The sequence below is a fragment of the Arachis ipaensis genome, chromosome B03 (assembly GCF_000816755.2).
Source record: "Arachis ipaensis cultivar K30076 chromosome B03, Araip1.1, whole genome shotgun sequence".
Lineage (NCBI taxonomy): Eukaryota > Viridiplantae > Streptophyta > Magnoliopsida > Fabales > Fabaceae > Arachis > Arachis ipaensis.
In genome coordinates, this window is record NC_029787.2 from 133,192,060 (window position 1) to 133,212,447 (window position 20,388).

General features: G+C 30.9%; 1 long non-coding RNA gene across 1 annotated transcript in view; it reads left to right on the forward strand.

Moving 5' to 3' along the window:
* LOC110270463 overlaps positions 18,344-20,388 on the forward strand; it is a 5,488-nt gene continuing 3,443 nt past the window's right edge. Inside the window, exon 1 of the long non-coding RNA XR_002360027.1 lies at positions 18,344-18,654. This is a non-coding gene — a long non-coding RNA (uncharacterized LOC110270463). The remainder of the gene's footprint in view (positions 18,655-20,388) is intronic.

The following is a 20,388-nucleotide window of genomic DNA, read 5'->3' on the forward strand; positions in this document are numbered from 1 at the left end:
TGTTAAAAATATTGGCTCTCTATCATTATTTTCAGGCAAGTTTTACCTATTAGAAATACTGACCTTTTAATTTTCTACCATTATTATTTTCACACAATTTTTCATCTGCTAGAATTATTGGCCTTCCATCACTATTTTTACATAACAATTTATCTGTTGAAAGTATTAACCTTCCACCACTATTTTAAAACAATGTTCCATCTAAATCACCAACTTCATATATCTCTTCCAGTTAATTTTTTTTATCATTTTATCACTCTATTTTTATTATTAAATTTGTATTTAATATTGCGTGTGATATGAAATCTCAGTTTTAATTTTATTTTTTTCACATGTGATTTTATTTTTATATAGTTTGCTATTATTTTAATAGTTAGTTATAACAAGTTCTTGAGTTACTTATCCAAACGCTACAATTTTAAAATAAGTACTTTTATAACTAAAAATCTAAATACAAAATACTTATTTATAAGCTGCTATTAATAAAAATCCTTATGCGTTAAGATGTTTTTCCAAAAAAATTTATTTAAGTTGTTTACCCAAATGAACAAAACTTAATATATATATTTTAAAATTTATATTTTATGTATTTATTTTTAATTTTAGATATTATTTTATTATAATTCAATTATTTCAATTGAATTGTAGTTAAATCGGTTAAATCTTTAAATCAATAAATTAGTAACTAAAATAGTTCGATAATTGGTTCGGTTCTCTAAACTTTGCTTTTCACTTGTCTATATCAAAATTACAAAAATAACCATGTCTTTATTTCGTAAATTATGTTCAATTGTTGATCTCTTCAATTCAATTAATCAACTCCGAACACCACGTTTATAAGCTAATCACTATTGAGCTATATAATAAACAATTTTTTTTTTCGACGTGAGCTATAATAATAAACCTTTAGCTTGGGCCACTCTACGAGCTCAAAATTCATATTCAATTCTTATTAGTAAAAACAAAAATTATCTTTTTTGGTAGATAAAGGGGCCAATGACCCAACAAATAATTACCACATACAAATAGCATGATTGTCGGGCCAAGTTAATCATAAGAAGATATCTTGGACTTGTCCCTGTTTCTTCCAAAGCCCTTACCCATATCACTTTTGTTCCAAAATTGTTGACCAAAAATTAAGAAATCTATTCTTGTAGCTAGATTGAAACATCCAACGCATAACCTAATACTATAACCGTGGATAGAGGTTTGTGTTAAACTACTAATGACATGGCAATGATCCTTAGCTTACACGGCATTCCGTCTCCTCTCTATTTTAAAGGTCTCGGGCTCAATTCCTACCAACTGTATTTGAGGAGAAAAAAATTGATAAATATATGAGGAGTGTGTAAGTATGTGTACTTGTACGTAGGATTAGGAGTTGTCTAATCCAACTGACCAAAAAAAACTACTAATGACATATCTAGTGTGATTGACTGTTGTAATATAAAAAAAAGAGTTCCAATACTATGATACCTAAAAGAAAAATACAATCAAATGCATATATGTGCCAAAAGAAATAAAGCTTTTTTACCAAAATAAATAAATAAAAGTATAAAAATAGAATAACAATGATTATATGCATAGATCCAAATTTCATGTTGTATATTCAATGGTGAAAGTATGCCATGTACATCGAAATCTTATTCTTTATTTTAAAACAAATATGTGTACTTACAAGCCTATTAAGCATATATATAGTAAGTACATTTTATATAGGAGTATCACCATAGTAGTAGAGCTTACTAAAAAGAATAATGCATCGATAACTAAAGTTCATAATCACCAATTCGACACACAAATTGCAATTTTGAAATAAATTCAAACATGTACAATCAAAGTCAGGTACTGACCTATAATCAATAAACGATAACAGATTAACCAATAATGCAATCAAGTAGGATTGTACAAGAATCAGTGAATATTATATATACTGCATTATTATTATTTATTAAGCGAACTTTTACATAAACATTCAATCAAGCATTCTTCGTTAAAAATAAAATAAGTGAAAAGTATATCCAAAGAAACACTACAAGACATTTAGTAGATACATATCTTTTTTATACATTAGTAGACAAAATTCATCCTATTAATTTAACCAAAGTCTTGAGTAAACTCATTTCTTTTCTCTCTTAATTGTTTTTAAAATTGAACATGGACGGCTAGTATCAAATTTTAGCTCTCAATCTAAAAATATTTAATTTCTTCAATAAAAACATAAGATTCAAGTCACGTGAGTTAGCTTAAAGGTTCAAAAAAGAAATCTTAACCAAAAAAAAAAAAAATGAAAAGTGAAATTTTTTACTTTTATTTGCAGAGTAGGAGGGCCATAGTGATTGTTAAAAATCACATGCATATGTGCAGAAAAAATTGCTAATGAAGCAAAGCAATGAAAAGTTGAAAACTAAAGAGGCATGCATTCCCCTGAGAAAAGCAAGCTATGTTTATTATGTGCATCCATCAAATCCTACTAAGCTGGGACCCCAGAAATAACCCTCTAAGGTGCAATTGCATTTTCACTTTCTTGGAGCTGAGATTGCAATTTTGGCGAATGGTGATCACGAGCTATAAGGTGGGGGAACCATGCTAGCTAGATTTCAGATTAATAGCTTCGTGCATGGACCACACTTGCACATGGCAGGGTCTTATTATGCCTCTCTCTATCTTCCTTTATGTGGCCCCAATTTCCAAATTACATATATACATGTCAATAATCTATGCTATTCTCTTCAATCCCCTTTCAATTTCTTCCTCCCTTTATATTCATGCATCCAAAGAACTTACACCTCCCCAATGGAAAATGAAACGAATCTTTCCAAGGTACAATTATGTGTCTCTCAACATCATGCTCCAATGTGTTACACTGTCTCCATGATTTTTATTTTAGAGAAAAGGGTCCTTAACCTTTTGTCCCGCAGACATTTTTGTTTCTGACCATTGAAAAATACTTTTAAATCCCTGACCTTCACAAAATTTGGACGGATCAGTCTCTCTGTCCAAATGCCTCCATTAGGGACTGATCCGTCCAAATATCTCCGTCAGGGACTGATCCATCCAAGTTTTGTGAAGGTCAGGACTTAAAAGTATTTTTCAATGATCAGGAATAAAAATGTCTGCGAAACAAAAAGTCAGAGACCTATTTATCATTTTCTCAAATTATTATTTATTCTCAATTTTAATTTCCTTATATATATTAGCTTGTGTATATATGCGTGGCACAGAAGTCAATGATTCAGACCATTATACATGTGAACATAATGCACTCCTTANNNGGAGCAGGCCGGCAAGAATGATTGCCCGACTAACAACGACCTTGCATTAAAAGTTAAAATGCTTTTTTGAAAAAGAAAATCGCAATTGGAGAAAAAAAAAATATATAGGTGTTAGCTTTTAATTTCGTCGAGGTTTGTCAAAAGGTGAATAATAATGATCCGTAAAATACATGGCACATAAAAAGTATGTATAATCTAAGATGTTTCGGGAACACCTCTATATGATAGCTAGCTAAGGCTTATAAATTTATATTTGGAAAGACTTTAGGTGTTGCCCTAAAATGGCTTTTGGATAAAATCCACAAATATAGGGGTGGTTTTCTCGTAGAGGATGAGAAGCTGTTTTTTTATTTTTTTTTTTTTGTTTTAAAATGTATTTTTTTTAGTAAAATAAAAAATAAATTTCTAACAATTTATACTATAAGTAAATTAGTCTCTAAAAAAAAGTACTAATAACGTCTTTTAGAATAGTAAACGAACTATAACTCAAATGACTTATTATTCAATATAATTTTTTTATTAGTTTTTTTTGTTTCCTTAAAAATTAATCTGCCCAAAATGTGAATTCTCATAAATTTGTGGCTTTACTTTTTTTTTTATAGAATGCAAAGAGTATTAAAGTGACAATTTAACTTATCGCATAATTTTTATCTTATAACAATATTTTTTTCCATCAGACTAAACCAACTTAAATATAACTCAGAAATCCAATCTCACCAAATAATTAGCAATAGATCAAGTATTTTTTTTACTATTACCATTAAAAACAACTACAGTTTGGTTTTTATCCAAAGGAGAAAAGGTTATTAAATAATGAAGGTTCCATAATAATGTGAGTTATAAGTGCCTTAACTTTTCAACTTTTTTGCGAAGACTTTAGTTACTTTCATAGGAAAATGATTGGGTTTCAAGTGCCAACTTGCTTTACTATAATTTTTTTTAGAATTCTGTTAGGGAGATAATGAGAAATTTTGACAATGTGTATAATGGACTAGTTTATTAGTCCACGGTGGATTAAAAAAACAAAACACTCCCTAAACTCTAGTAACAAAAATTTTTTATCTCCAATTTCAAATTTAAACCATCTCCTACCCATTACCAAATCCTATAGCAGCGCCTGGCCCCCTCAGCAACCCGAACAGTGCTATGACCGCCCTCTAGTAACCCTAGCAGCGCCGTCACCCACCTTCTAGCAGCGCCAACAGCACCGTGACTCCCCCAATTAAAAGAACCATCCGATTACATATAATACTGATCACCCCTAAAAATGTTAAGTCTGTATGCTTCAACCAAATCCAATAAACTAATCATCCAAATGCTCATTAAAACAACTATCCGCATATCTACTGTATTGAACATTCAGATTATTTTAATTATACTTACGTAAATAACCATCTGTATTAGACATAAAAGTAAATATCCGCCGACCTAGTGTAATGAACATCTGCATAAAAAAGAGAGACTAAAGAATAGGATAGTCAAGCGCAGGATAAGAGAGAGAAGAGCGCAGAGGGCTGCAACTGCGTAGGAGAGGACAACGGCAGGACCAGCATAGAGGTGAATGGTGCATCTGGTGGTGACGAATACGCCGGCGCCAACCATGCCACCGACACCGAGGTCGTACCAACGGAGAGTACGGCACATGTGGGAGCCGGATTGGGCGCAGAGGCAGGTCATCTCGTCGTAGGAGGTGGAGACTGTGATGGCACGGGTTGCAAGGTGAGAAGGAGTGTGAGGCTACGGTGATGGTGGTTCGAAGAAGAGGAGAGAAGGCTTCGTGGTGGTTGCGCGTTGCTAAAGCAGGGGCTGACACGAAGACTCCAGTGCTCGGGGAGGTCCTGGGCTTGGCGAGAAACAGGAGAAGGACTCGGACGCGGAAAGGTGGCGTAGAGAAGAGATAAAGAAAGGGGAGGCTCGCCGGCGGGTGGGGGGCCTGAAAGTGCGATGATTGAGGGGGTGCAGGGAGCGATGATTGAGGTCTGATATATATGGCGGCGCAGCACCGATGAGAGAGAAAGAGACTGGACGAAAAGGCAGTCACATCAGATGGGAAAGAGAGAAGCCATTTTTAGAGTTTACGTAACTGTTGCAAATCTTTATTTATTTTAAATTTTAATTTTATCCATATTATACACATTGTACACTAAATTTATTCACTCCCCATATCTTCTCTTTTCTTTTTGCCTGTATATGCTAAAACTCTTCTATTGAGAAGTGCTACACATACAAATTATTTTGGTTTACAAGTCATACAAGTTGGGCTAAACCCAACAAAAAGGATGCTCACCCATACGAGCGTGTCAATACGCACACTATTCAATGGTTTCCATAGTGCGCTTCGCGTTCCTCCTCCTCTTCCTTCTTCTTCTCCATCTTCCTTGTGTTTCTCCTCCTTTTTCTTTACGTGTTTCATCTTCATCGTCATTTTTTTACTACTGTTGTTGTTGCTGCATTATTTTCCTCCTTCTCTTTCTATTGATTTTGCAACATTATGTATTTTTTCTTTTTTGTTTGATTTTTTCCTCCCAAGAAAAATTATGAGAATATGAAAAAAGAAGATGATAAAGATGAAGCAGCAGAAGATGAAAAGGAGGAAGAGGAAGAGTTTTGAATTATACAGAACTTATCAAAATAAAAACACACCCAAATTTGCTGCAAATACAGAAAAATATTTTCTCTAATGCTATATTTTTTTCTTCTTTTTTTCCTTATTTCTTTTTTTCTTTTAGTTAAATAAATGTAAGTTCATCATCTTCCAAGTAATTTTGCAGTATTATGTGTTTCTTCTTCTTTTTTGTTTGATTTTTTTATTTTTATTCTTGTTAAGAGGGTAAAATAAGAAGAAACTTGAGAAGGTAAAATAAAAAAGAAAAGATGAATAAAAAAAAAAGAAGAAGATGGTGATGATGATGAAAAAAAAAAAAGCAGCAGCAGAAGATGAGGAAGAAGAAGATGAAGAATTTTGAATTATGTAGAACTTATCAGAATAAAAATACACCTAAATATCTTCGTGTTACACCCGAATTCGCTGCAAACACAGAAAAATATTTCCTCTAATGTTGCATTTTTTTTCTTCTTCTTTTTTTCTTTTTTCTTTCTTTCTTTTAATTAAATGAATGTAAGTTCATCCCCTTCCAAAAAATTTTATAGCATTATGTGTTTTTTCTTCTTCTTTGTTTGATTTTTTTTTGTTTTTATTCTTATTAAGAGAGTAAAATAAGAAGAAACTTGAGAAGGTAAAAAAAAAAGATGAATAAGAAAAAAAGCAGCAGAAAATGAGAAGAAGACGAAGAGTTTTGAATTATGCAGAACTTATCAGAATAAAAATATACCCAAATATCTTCGTATTACACCCAAATTTGCTGCAAATACAGAAAAATATTTCCTCTAATGCTACATTTTCCCTTCTGAATTGAACCACACCTCAGCCACTTGATTGGATTTAAAATAATAATCAATTTCGTTATGGTTCAATTGACAATTTGAACATGAATTATTCATTATCTTCAACAACAAGATAACTGATGATGAAGGAGAAAGAGAAAAAGAAAGGAGGAGAAGAAATTCCAATGAAAAAAGAAGGAGGGAGAGGAGGAGGAGGAAGAGGTGGTGTTGATGACGATGATAACGAAGAAGAAAAATAATGAAGAAGAAAAAGAAGAAAAAGAAGAACGTGCAGTAACATACAAGAAGAAGAAGAAGAAGAAGAAGAAGAACGTGTACGTAGTAACATACAAGAAGAAGAACGTGCAGTAACGGTATAAAGTACGTGAACATAAATGATTTGTAAAGACTTATATGAAAAAAATGCTTGTATGTGGAGAATAATTCTTTTAACAATATTTCATAATAATCATAGCCACTATAAACATAAATGTACTATGTACTAAAATTGACGTCTAATAATATTGTGTTCTTTCATAGAGACTTTTTTTTAAATACCTAATTTTAGGTGTGTTCAAGACCTAACTCAACCTGAAATCCGACACTGCACGAAATTCAGTTAGGACTCGAGGCATATTTTATTGGATTTGGATTTGTCATTTTTATTCAGTGTTATTTTCAGATTGAGTTCGAATTATGCTTTAGACAATCCGAGCTTTAATCTAATTTATTTTAAATTACTTTTAGATTAAATTAAATTAAATCTGATGACTTTTTTAAGACTGAATCTAATTTGACTTAAATTCGATTCGGCCTAACCTAACTCATGAACACTCATACTTAATATCATAGTGGGACTTAAATTAATAGAATTGTCAAATTTTACCTTTATCCTAATAAGCACGTAATAATAATATATAGAAGTTGATCAAAATTCGCGCTTGGTTACGTGGAATGTAGTATTAATTAGAGGAGCCCAAACTTTATTCCTCATTTTCCTCCTACAAAGGAGGATTGATAGTGATGCTTTATGCTCTAATAATTGGCTCATTCCCAGAACGACGAGTGAGTCGCACCCCTTCAATTCTCTTTATCCTACTTAGGTTATATAATTGCCCTTTCATTTTCCCTAGTTGCTCCACTACTTCTGATGATTTCATTCCCACAAATTAATAATGCTTCGTGGTGCTGAACACCCACTTAGATACTACAAACATGCTATATGCCTACTAAGCCACAATCAAAATTAGATGCTCTTTTTGTTTATCTCTCACTCAGCAAAATAAAAATCGACCTTTATCATCATCAGGTCAATTTTTTTTCTTTACATTCATGTATTTAATTTTATTGTTGTTGGTACAAAATATAAATTTTTTTCGACAAGAGAGCGTTTCGACTACCAATAATTTCGATTATAAGAAGCCAATACAGGTAAATTGAAATTGAAGAAAGATGGTATAAGAATAGTGGAAGTTGAAAGACAATTACTTCCTTTTCTTAAGCATCAAGGCCTAACATTCAACCTTTAGGATGAATAGAGAATGTGGGTGTTAAATTTAAGGAATAAGTTGAAGAAAATGTAGAATTTAAAGGCCAAGGAAGATGTGGGTGTCAAAATTTGGGAGACAAAAATTTTCATGGTTCAGGCAATGTTATGGCTGAGAAAAAGGAGAAAGTAAGATAGTGGACAAACATGTTTCATGGCAAGTCTATGGTCTATAAATAGTAGAAATTCAGAAGAAGTGAGAGAACTTCAACCAAAAACACTAAATCATCACATAAACTCATAAAATTCCTAGTTTTCGCGACGCAGCGAAAGAACATGGAGTGCAAGTGCATGTGAGTGTTAGAAGTCAACTTTTTAACTTGCTTCCTTTTATTTATTTGATTTATTTTCTTTGAATTTTGTTGTTATTTTACTTTAATCAATATTTTTACACTTTCATTGTCGTCTTCATTTATTTTTTTTCTTTAATGTTGTTTGTTTTCATAATTTTGTCACTACTAATTTCGACATAAATTGTTTTAATACCATAATTAAGTAATTTTCAGATTGAATTCACTCTTTTTTTCAGAGAAGCCGTATTTATTCTTCGATACTTGAAATCTTAATATAACCTCGATTCGACGTACTATCGAAATATACCAAAAATCGAGTTAAATAATTGTAAAATTTAAAACAAGATTAATATTAGAGTTTATTATTAGCTAACAACTTTCATGAGATGTTAAATCTGAAACAATATATATATATATATATATATAGAAAGACTTAAAATTTTAACGTATTTTTTTTTATAAGAGTAAAGTATCGTTTTTGTCCCTAACGTTTGGGGTAAGTCTTAAAGTTGTTCCTAACGTTTCAATTGTTCTATTTAAGTCCCTAACGTTTCACAACTGACTCAATGTTGTCCTGCTGTTAGAGATCCATTAACAGAATTGACAGCGGGACAAAATTGAGACGATTTTGAAACGTTAGAGACTTAAATAGGACGAAAACGTTGGGGACAAAAATGATACATAGAAATAAATTTTAATTTTATCCTTCAATAATATCAATTTTTTACTATACATAGTATTCAATTATTTTTTGATCACATCTAAGTAAATTACACTTAATCATATTACTTTCATTTTAAATAAATTAAATTTTTTTTATAATTTTATTCTTAAAGATTTTTAGTTATCATGAAATGTTTGTAGAATGACTAGTATATAAACTTGCAGAAAAGAAAAAAATAATATATATACAATAAAATATAAATTATACATTTTGTCTCTAATGTGTCAAAATTCTTTAAAATTATAAAAAAATAAATTTATTTAAAATGAAAGTAATGTGATTAAGTGTAATTTATTTAGATGTAATTAAAAAATAATTGAATACTATGTACAGTAAAAAATTAATATTATTAAAAGATAAAATTAAATTAAAATTTATTTTTATGTATCATTTTTGTCTCTAATGTTTTCGTCCTATTTAAGTCTCTAACGTTTCAAAATCGTCTCAATTTTGTCCCGTCGTCAATTCTGTTAACGGATCCTTAACGGCAGGACAACATTGAATCAATTTTAAAACGTTAGGGACTTAAATAGGACGATTGAAACGTTAGAGACAACTTTGGGACTTACCCCAAACGTTGGAGACAAAAACAATACTTTACTCTTTTTATAAAAACTTTTAATTTTCTAAGTCAAGTAACTTTAAGTAATACTCTTGTTAACAAGATCTATATTTAATTTTAAATACTACATAACCAATAGAAGAAATATATAATGATGTTGAGAATATAGGCTATGGTAAGGAAAAAAATGTTTTTTTTTTTTTTATTTTTCTAGCTACACGTCACTTTAAACACTTGAATTTTGATGTAGCATTTACTTCAATCCGAAACATTAATTTACTTTAATTTATATATACTTACTCAAATTATTTTGGGTGTTACTAGTTAAGTATGAACATTCGATTTATAGGGAGCCACTCAAATAAAGACGTTTAAAATGTCTTTTTTTAAAGATGTTTGTAAGTAATTAAAATTTAATGTATATATAACCGATTAAACCATATTATTTTTGTCAAATTAGGTCAGACAAATTAATTTGATCGAAAAGATGGTGAATCAAATCTTGAATCGGTCTAAATTTATTTTTTGTAAAAAATGACTCACACATCACACAGGGGAACATGATCTTTTCTTTTTACATAATTAATTAATTAAAATTAATTAATTAATTAATTAAGATGCATGCATGGACGGCAGTTCTCACTTCTCAGTTGTCCAAATTGTTTAAAATGCCGGCTGCAACATCAAACACCATCACCACATTATTTAATTCGTTTTCATTCTCAAACAACAAACCAATTCATCCATCTTATGATGAATACATCTTTTAATTATCAATTTATTATCATATATAATTAAACTATATACAATACACAATTAGGAGTATTATATTCCATTACGAATCACTCATTGAAAACCACGTTCATTAGGACTTTATTTTCCTTTTCTTGTTTGACAAATAAATATAAGATTTGATTAGGTGGATATGCTATGTCATGAACATGCTATGATGTCGACTCTGATAGAATCTTGAGAAGGATTGTATAGAGAATAAGAAAAAAGAGAGCGAAAGATAAAGATGAAGATTGAGAGAGGGAGTTTGTTAATTTTGAAAGAAAAAATTTTATTTTAATTATAATAAAAAATATCTGATGACACATTTTGATTTGTCAAATTACTAATATAAAATATAAATTACAAATTATATATAGAGTGAAAAGAGTAGAGAGAAATAGAAAAAGGAAAAGAGGTAGATAAGAGAATTTAGGAACAGAGTTTATTAATTTTAGAGAAAAATATTTTCTCTCAAATTTAATAAGAGTGTCATGTGACACATTTACTTTAATATAATTAAAGAATATCATGTTGCACATTTTGATTGTCAAATTTATAATTATTCATTGATAATAATACATAAAAAAGATAGAGTGGTTGAAGGAGCGAGAGAAATAGATAAAGAGAGAGGGAGTGACATGTGGCACATTTTGATTGTAAAATGAATAGAAAGGGGGATAGAATTCTTTAATTTTAGAGAAAAAAATTTGATTTCAATTATAATAAAAAAGTGACATGTAACATATTTTAGTTGTAAAATTAGATATATATAATAGATTTATTGTGTTAATCATGCAAATTTATTAAACTTTATATAGAGATCCTAAAAGCTGCCTCACTATTAGAATTTACCAATATACTCTTTTAACTAATTCTTGCTAATTCTAGAATGTTAATTATAACAGAAGCGGTTATACTGCTAATAACAAAATCTGTTTAACATTGTTACTAACAAAAGCACTTATACTGCTAAAATTCCTCCTCAAACTAATACGGGTGAACGCAGATCGGATCGAATATAGTCAAAATTTTAATTTATGCATTAAAATTATCGAATTTAATATCCACAGTTTTTAAGCTTAGATCTGATCCGCATATTTGCTAATCAGATTGGATCGAATATCGGATATATAAGCAAAACACACAAATATTTTTGAAAACTTATTTTTATAAAAAAAATATTAATAAAATTCATTTTTTCTATTCTTTTAAACATGTTTACTCTTAAAATAATATTAAACATACTTTTCTTAAATAATAAATTAAAATAATATAACATATATGATAATTATTAGTTGAAATAAAATATAAAAAAAATATTTACTTATTTATTTTTTTATTTTTGCGAATACGCAGATATGCGGATACCTACACAAAATCCACAATCCAATTCTATTAGTGTGTGGATCGGATCCAATCCGATAACTTTGCGGATTGGATCCATGTCCACAATTTTTAGATCGAATTCGAATAAATACTGCAGATATGCGGATTAGATCCAATCAATAAACATTCCTATTTATACTACTTCTACTCATTTTCGATTATTTATTACTCTATCATAATACTAGGTTGCTTCCTAAGTATACACAATATTTTATAATTAATTTTTTGTTATCTAAATCTGCTCTCCAATCTGAATCTGCAAAAGCAATGAAACTTAAGTCAGTGGATTTTGTGAATAAAATGCCCTGATTTAAAGTGCCTTGCACATATCTGAGAATTCTTTTGACACTTTTCAAGTGATTTATAGTTGGTTGATGCATAAATTATGACGCACAATTTACTGCATAAGCCAAATATGGCCTAATAATAAGAGTAAGGTATTGTAGTCTTCCTAATATTACCTCAATTATTTTTTATATGAATTATATTATTTTATTAATTTTATTTTATGTAGAACAAAAAGATAGAAAAAATAGAGAATGAGAGAAAAGAGAGAGAAAAATAAAGGTGAAGAATGAGAGTGAGAGTGAGAGTTTGTTAATTTTAGAAGAAAAAATTTTACTTTAATTGTAAAAAAATACCGGATGACATATTTTGATTTATCAAATTATTAATATAAAATATAAATTATATATAGAGTAAAAATAGTAGAGAGAAATAGACAAATAGAGAGAAGTAGATGAGAGAATTTAGGAAGAGAGTTTATTAATTTTGAAAAAAAAAATATTTTCTCTCAATTTTAATAAGAGAGTGTCATGTGACACATTTGATTATTAAATTAGATAGTAACAAATAATACATAATATAGGTATATTTCAATTTTAATTTTAATATTTTAGTTTTAATTTTAATGCAATTAAAGAATTTCATGTACATTTTGATTAGAAATTAGTAATTAGTCATTGATATTGATATTGATAATGATATATAAAATAGATAGAGTGGTTGAAGGAAAGAGAGAACTAGAGGAAGCAAGAGGGAGGATAAGAGAACTCTTTAATTTTGGAAGGAAAGATTTGATTTCAATTGCAATGAGAGAGTGATATGTGGCACATTTTGGTTGTAAAATTAGTAAGGAAGGGGAAAAAATTCTTTAATTTTGGGGAAAATATTTAATTTCAATTACAATGAGAGAGTAACATGTGGCATATTTTGGTTGTAAAATTAGTAAAGAGAATTCCTTAATTTTGGAGGAAAAGATTTGATTTTAATTATAATGAAAAAGTGACATGTGCCACATTTTGGTTGTAAAGTTAAAGAGTTCACGGAGCTTGCAGCCTCCATTTCAGCTTTAGTTAAGAGTTCTAATGCATATTTAAACTGAGTTAAAAGTATATTTTCTTGTAGTAACTAGTTGGCTTCTAATTCAAGAAAGTAACTAAAGCGACCAAGTTCTTTTAAGAGAAAAGATGTTATTTAAATCGGTCATCATTTTATCAATATCTAGAATATATTTTCCTGTAACTATAATGTCATCCACATATACTAATAGATAGGTAATAGAGGCAACAGTTTTCTTCACAAATAAAGATGTGTCTGATTTGGTGTTCTTAAACCCAAATCTGATTAAAGTGTTGGCTAAGGTATTGAACCAAGTCCTTGGGGATTACTTCAAACCATAAATTGTCTTATTAAGATAGCAAACAAGAGAGGAATTTGTATGTGAAAAACCTTGTAGTTGCATCATATATACAAATTCAGTTAACTTGTCATTTAAAAAGACATTATTAAAATTGAATTGTCTTAAGGCCAGCCGAATGACACTGCTGTAGATAAAATAACTCTCACAGTGCTTGGTCTAACCACTAGGCTATATATTTGTTCATACTCAACTCACTTAGTTTAATGAAACCTTTTCTTCAAAAATTGTTGCCTTATAACTCAAAATCTTCCCATGTTGATCTCTTTTAATTGCAAAGATCCATTTGCTGCCAATTATGGTAGCATTTGGTAGTGGTTCTTTAAGTGTCCATTTTTGACACGTCATCAATGCCTTGAATTCTTTATCCATGCCATTTTTCCAGTGAGGGAATTGTAATGTCTGTGCAACATTCTTGGGTACATTACTCGCCAGGTCTACTTGTTGTGTTTTGGTGATAGTTAAGGCTTTGAGTTTGTTTATGTTAGATTTAGATCTGGTGGTCATTGGATGTGTATTTGTTAATGGGGGGTGGTGGTGGGAAAATTGGTGGTAAGACTATTTTAGCGCCTCCTATAGAAATTGTAGAATCTGGTGTTGGTGGGGTACAAAATGCAGATTGTGTGATGGATGTTAGTGTGGTTGGATTAGTTGTTGTTAAAGTGTGAGATTGGTGCGTAGATAATGGTGTTGCGTCTGTTCTACTGTCAGACTGTAAGAAAAGAGGTGATTGATGGATAGGTGTGTTTGTAGTATTTTGAAAAATATAAAAGATAAAAGTATCAATGATTGGGGATGAGTTCTGATCAGTAAAATTAGTGTTAGAAAACATAGTATGATATGGGAAGAAGGTTTCATCAAAATTGACTTGCTTAGCCAAGTACACTTTTTCATTTTTAATCATACATCTATAACCTTTATGTTTGGCATCATATCCAATAAACAAGCAGAATTCAGACTTGTAAGCAAACTTAACTTTGTTATAAGGCCTAAGGAATGGAAAGCAAGAACAACCAAATATTTTAAAGAAGTTATAATCTATTATCAAACCTGGATAAAGGAAGAGGGTTGTGTTAAACTTTTGACAACCAACATAAAAACTTAGTTGAATTTTCATAACATGGATCAAAGATGTTATTGCGCTAAAGCTAGGTCGTTGTTCGAAAGCAACGAGTTGTATAGCTCGCGTACAGTGTCAAATGAACAAGAGTCGCTGTATTGGTACCCGGATATAGTGTTAAATGAGTAAAGATTCTCGTATTTTTGTAAACAGACGAGGGTAAATAAGTTAGTTCACAAAGAAAAAGGTAAAGGTAAAGGTCAGAGTGACAGAAGGTTGAGATTTGGGATATGGAACATAGGCACTCTAGCAGGAAAAATCCATGGAGGTGATGGATACTATGACAAGGAGGAAGATTAACATCATGTGCCTATAAGAAACAAGATAGGTCAGAGCGAAGGCTAGGGAGTTAGATGCCTCGGAGTTCAAACTTTGGTATATAGGAAAGGTGAAGAATAGGAATGGGGTAGGTATTATCGTAGATAAGCAATGGAAGAAGGATATAGTGGATGTCAAGAGGGTGGGTGATGGGATCATCTCTAACAAACTTGTGGTGGAAGGAGGTATTTTTCATGTGATTAGCGCCTATGCATTGCAAGTGGGTTTGGACGAGTAACACAAGATAAGGTTTTAGGAGGATCTAGAGAGTTTGGTCCAAGACATAACTTCGGAAGATAAGATTTTCTTAGGAGGAGATTTAAATGACCATATTGGAAGAGAAGTGACTACGTATGGAAGTATTCACGGAGGCCATGGTTTCGGAGTGGTCAATATCGAGGGTAAAACTATTTTGGACTTTTTCTCAACCTTTGATCTTCTCATCGCAAATACATGTTTTAAAAAGAGAACCGAACATCTTATAACCTATAGGAGTGGCATGACAAGCTCTCAAATTGACTTCTTCTTGTTAAAGATAGTCGACCGAAAATTTTGCATTAATTGTAAAATTATTTTGAGAGAGAGTTTAACAACACAACATAGGATATTCGTCATGAAATTTCTCCTTGAGTAAAAGTTGAGGAAAAGACATCATATGAAGAACCCAAGGACGATGGTAGCAAATGAAAGATGAGGAAGAAAGAAGCTTCTTAAGACAAATAGGAAAATGAGAAAGGAATGGAAGCGAGGAGGAGATGTGGAGGGAGATAACAGAAGTTATTAGAAAATAGCAAAAGAAAGTTTTGGTGAATCTAGAGGGATAGGACCAAGAGACAAGTAGTCTTGGTGGTGGAATGCGAGTGTACAAGAAAAGATAAAGGCAAAAAAGGAATACTTTAAAGAGTCGTCTTTGTGCTGTAATGCAGATAATTGGAAAAAATATAAGGCGGCTAAGAAAGAGATAAAAGTGGCTGTAAGTGAAGCAAGAATAAGAATATATGAGGGTCTCTACCAGTCTTTAGGCATGAAGGAAGGAGAAAAAAAATATTATATATATATATATATATAATCACAAAGAGCCGTGAAAGAAGAACGAGAGTCTTGGATCAAGTTAAGTGCATAAAGGATAAAGACTGAGAGGTTTTGGCTCAAGATGAGAAGAACAATAAAAGGTGGAAGAGCTACTTCTATGAGTTATTTAATGAAGGACAGAAGACACTTTCGAGCCTTGGTCGGTTATGCGCTAGAGAAGAAGATCAAAACTTCGACTATTATCGAAGGATTCAGGATTTTGAGGTAAAAGAGACTTTAAAACAAATAAAAAATGGCAGGACAGTAGAACCTGTTAATATTCCGATTGAAGTTTGGAAGGGCCTTGGAGAGAAAGGCATCAATTGGTTAACCAAGCTTTTTAATGAGATTTTCAAGTCAAAGAAGATGTCAGATGAGTGGAGAAATAGCTCATTGGTACCTATCTACAAGAATAAAGGGGATATACAGAGTTGCAAAAATTATAGAGGGATTAAATTCATGAGCCATACCATGAAGTTATGGAAAAGGGTGATAGAACGGAAGGTGAGACAAGAGACACAAGTAATAGAGAACCAATTTAGTTTTATGTCAGACAGATCCACCACAGAAGCTATATACCTATTAAGAAGGATGATGGAGAGGTATCATAGTAATAAAAAGAATCTACATATGATGTTTATTAATTTAAAAAAAACATACCATAGGGTGCAAAGGGAGGTCTTATGGAAGGTTTGAAAAAGAAGAGAGTAAGGAGTGCATATATTCGTGACATGTATGATGAGGCTATAACTAGTGTGAAGACTCAAGGTGGTGTGACAGATGAATTTTTATTGGTATAGGAATACACCAGGAATCATCCTAAAGTGCATACTTTTTCACATTAGTCTTAGAAGTACTTACAGAGCATATCCAAGAGCATGCGCCATGGTATATATTTTTGGCCGATGATATCGTCCTTATGGGAAAGTCAAGGGAAGACCTAAATAAGAAGTTGGATTTATGGAGAGAAGCTCTAAAAGTGTATGGCCTACGCATAAGCCGTAGTAAGATGAAATGTATGGAATGTAAGTTCGGCCGCCGAAGGGAAAACCCTAATACAGAGGTGAAGATTAGAGAAAATATCCTACGAAAAGTTAAAAGTTTTAAGTATCTTGGATGCATCATATATGATAATGGAGAGATTGAACAAGAAGTAAATCATAGGATCTAAGCAGGTTAGTCAAAATGGTGTAGTGCATCCGGTTTTACATGTGACAAAAAAGTGCCTTTAAGACTTAAAGGTGAATTCTATCGCACTGCTATCAGACCGGCTATGCTTTATGGTAAAGAGTGTTGGGAGGCTAAAGGGGAGTACGAACATTAGTTAAGTGTGGCAGAGATGAAGATGTTGAAAATGGATGAGTGGTTATACGCGATTGGATAGAATAAAGAACGAAGATATAAGAGAGAGAGTTTGAGTAGCACCTATTGTGAAAATATGGTAGAATCACGTCTCAGGTGGTTTGGACGTGTGAGAAGAAGACCGACAGAGTACCTAATCAAGCGGGTGGATGAGATGGAAGATGGATAAGGAGTGAAAGGCAGAGAAAGACCTAGGAAGACTATCCATGAGGTGGTCAAATGAGATCTACATGTAAACGGTCTCTTTACAGAGATGATACATGATAGATATCAATGACTTTGTTTGATCTATGTAGCCAAACCCACCTAGTGGAACAAAACTTTGTTGTTATTGTTGTTGTTGTATAATCTATTTTGTTGTTAAACAAAATTTCAAAAGGCCTCTTGTGCAGACAATCTCTTGATTATAAACACAATAATAACAAACATCTTCCCAAAATATCATTGGCAAAGAAGCTGTAGCAAGTAAAGAGAGGTCCATTTCAGTAATGTGCTTATGTTTCTTTACACACTTCTTTATTGATGATGAGTATAAGCACAGGATTGTCTGTGCATTATGCCTTCTTTGGCCAAAAAATCAGTAAAGTATGTAGAGAGGAATTCTATACCTTTTTCTGATTGAAGTTATTTGATTGTATAACCACTTTGCTTTTCCATAAAGTATTTGTAAGTTTGAAATGCTACTAGTGCTTGTGACTTATTAGTGAGCAAATAAAGACCTGTAAATTTGCTGTAAGCATCCACAAAGCATATATAATATCTAAACCCTTTTTTGGAATTAACAGAAGTTGGGCCCCATATGTCAATAAATACTAATTGTAAAGGCTCAAAATATTTTTCTGTTAAACTATCCACGATTGCTTGCAGATGATTATCTTCTTGGACAGCATATTGCAAACATTGCATCAACATATTTTCTAGTTTTGGCAAAATATTCCATTGTAGTACTAGTTTTTTTGACTGGTCTTAGTTGAGTTTCCAGACTTTGAACACGGGCTAATGATGCTGTAGTGAAGTATTTGTCATTATCTCCCATACTCGATGAAATCTGGTGCTTTGTAGAATTTTGCTTTTGAAATGTGTTGTCATGGAACCAACTAACAAAGATGAGAGTGTAAGATCTTGAAGTCTCCATTTCTTGTAAGTATCTGATTTAAATGTGGTTTTTGCAGTTTTATTGATGACAAATTGTTGTGAAATTTTAGACAGATCTAGATGATCTTTCATGTCAAGGCTTTATATAGTGAGAAGGGTTTGATAGTACCATGTAGAGTAGTTTTTCTCATTTAGTCTTTTTGTTATAGGAAGAAAATATTTTTTTGTTGTTGAATTTGAGCTTTTAATTTTTATGATTTCAAAAAATAATAAAAAACCAAGGCTCTTCATATCATGATAGAATTTTGAGAAAGATTATAAAGTATGGATAGTAACAAGAACAGAATAGGTATAAGTAGTGATGAGTTTCAAATAAAGGAAGAAAATTTGGAAAAGAAGTAAGGCATGAAAGACGAGAATTAATAACAGAAATTCATTGTGTTAATCATACAAGTTCATTACGGGTATATCTAAAACGAGCACAACAATTATGTATTATAATATTAATTATTATGCAAGAAATTTTTATGATATTAAAAAATCATATTAAAATATGATTTAAATAGAAAATTTTTTATTTTTAAATAATTTTAATCAAACTTACATAATTAAAAATATATATAAAACATATAAATACAAAAAAAATAAAAGCATTTTAAAAATATTATGACATTTGTACACTAATTTTTCATATATATATATATATATATATATGGTAAATTCTACTCTATTTTTTATATTTTAACATGTAAATTACTCTTTATGACATGTCACTTTTTAATTGGTTGTTATGTTAACTATGATTAAGCTATTTTGTAATTAAAAATTTATTTAAAAGAATAAATGTATAATTTGATAAAATACTAAAAACTGAATCTTTGCTCTCTGCAACTTTGTTGTTTCTCTCGCTGATTGCTCTTCTGTGTTGATTTTAATTTGTAGTGGATCTGCGATTAGTTAAAGAGAATGTATTTGGTCGTGCTGCTATTTTGTAGTTGTCTTTTGCTCTTTAGTTCACATAATTTCGTGTCACATATAAATTCTTGATTATCAAGATGTATTAATCTATGATTTAGGGTTGTGATAATTATTGCATATATTAAAGTGATACTTGAATTAGATACGCATTTGATCCATGTGTGTATTAGAATTCAAATTGGACTATATCAATTAGATCAAAGCTATTCTTTGGAATGGCTATGGATCATTGGATCGTACACAAGATCCGTTGCATTAGATTTTTTTTTTGGTTTCCCACGGTATCCTCCAACCCGACAGGCATTAGATATTCAAAGGATACTTGCATCTTTACTCTCCGTCTTGCTTTGAGTTACAGTGTGCCTTCAACGCGCTTTGAGTGATGAAGGAACAGTGGAAGGGAGGAAATATACTTCAATCAACAGAGAAGGTGTTTTTCAATAGAAGGGTGGAACGAATTTAAGTAATAATGATTTGGTAAAAGAATATAAATTTACTTTTTAATATTTACAAAAATTATATAATTATCTATCTTAAAAAAATATTTAATTATAAAATGGTCCTACTTTAGTTAAATTAACTCAAATTAAAATTAAACATCTAATTAAAATGTGTCACGTCATAGAGGCTAATTTACATGTTGTTTTAGAGGGAGTTGGGTAGAATTCACCTATATATATAAATTTGGTCGAGTTAGAGAATAAAAAATTTAACTAAAACAATAAAAAAATACTTGAAAATAATAAAAATAAAAAATTATCTTAATAATTATGTAAGTTTGATTAATTTAGGTCTTACTAA